Raw genomic sequence first — 1,143 nt, forward strand, 5'->3', positions numbered from 1 at the left:
ACAAGCGCTATTGTATGGTGCCGTCAAACAAGAGAAAGGCAACCATTTGCATGGAGACATGGAAATTGTTCCGCAAGGAGATGCACCTACACATTAATTTTCCCCAACAAAAGGTGTGTGGCTTTGGTAATATATATTAGAACTAATATGAACTTTCCTAGATTGATTCTAACTTTCTCTAATCTATGTTATTTTGTTTATTCAAATTTGCTTAGGAGGCAACAAGAAAGAGAGTAGCTTTACGTCACACATCTAGACTAGGGCGGATGGGACAGGATGGATTTGTGGCCACATTTGTGAGTATAGACCATTCACATTTTAAATTTTAAAGGTAGTATTATTGAATGCAAAAATTAGTCTTTGGTTGTGTCTTAATGTAGATGAAATACTATGGTCGTGCACCGACGGCACAGGAGATAGAGTACGTCACATACTGCGGCTATCGTGCTTTGTGTCAGACACTTACTGACACTCCAGATCCACTTGTACGTATCTTTGTTTTGCTTTGTAGTTTTTTTCATGGTAACTGTAATATATTCTTTTTTCATTTCACTAATTAATACAAGAGCAGCATGGGGAGGCTGATATGGCAGAGGTGGCTTGACAGGAGGCCGAGGGGCGACATCGAGAGGCTGAGAGGAGCAGCGACACAATCAATGGCCATGATGGTGACGATCGCGGAGATCGGGACAGCCGTAGTCCCACGGTTCGGACCAGTGGTGGTGGCACTAGCGATCATGAGACCGATGATAGTGAATCTTCCAGTAGTGATGGATCACATAGTGATCCTACGTAGAGATTTCTTTTGCATATTTGGGATTGTTATATATGTATTTTTCAGTGTGCATTGGTACATCGTATGTGATGATGAGATTTGTTTTGTATATGTGAGGATTGATCACCACACATTTTGCACACATGTACATAAACTTATTGATGATATATACTGACATGTGTTTGTTGCATCACTGAATTTGTCTATTGTCAAACAATTAATTATTTTTCAATAAGATAATTAACCTAAGTAACCATCTCAATGTTATTTATTTGTCTTTATATATATTTTTCAAAAAGATGGATTGAAATCATGGTCATTGTGCTACCAAATGATGATGTGGCATGTGAAAGCTAGTCCTAAGTTTT

The 1,143-nt window shown here is 38.5% G+C and overlaps 1 pseudogene; it reads left to right on the top strand.

Moving 5' to 3' along the window:
• The first annotated feature begins 266 nt into the window (after window positions 1-266).
• On the top strand, window positions 267-796 carry LOC147441017 (uncharacterized; annotated as a pseudogene).
• The last annotated feature ends 347 nt before the right edge of the window (window positions 797-1,143 follow it).

Source organism: Adiantum capillus-veneris, chromosome 15 (genome assembly GCF_014529385.1).
Source record: "Adiantum capillus-veneris isolate H3 chromosome 15, ASM1452938v2, whole genome shotgun sequence".
Lineage (NCBI taxonomy): Eukaryota > Viridiplantae > Streptophyta > Polypodiopsida > Polypodiales > Pteridaceae > Adiantum > Adiantum capillus-veneris.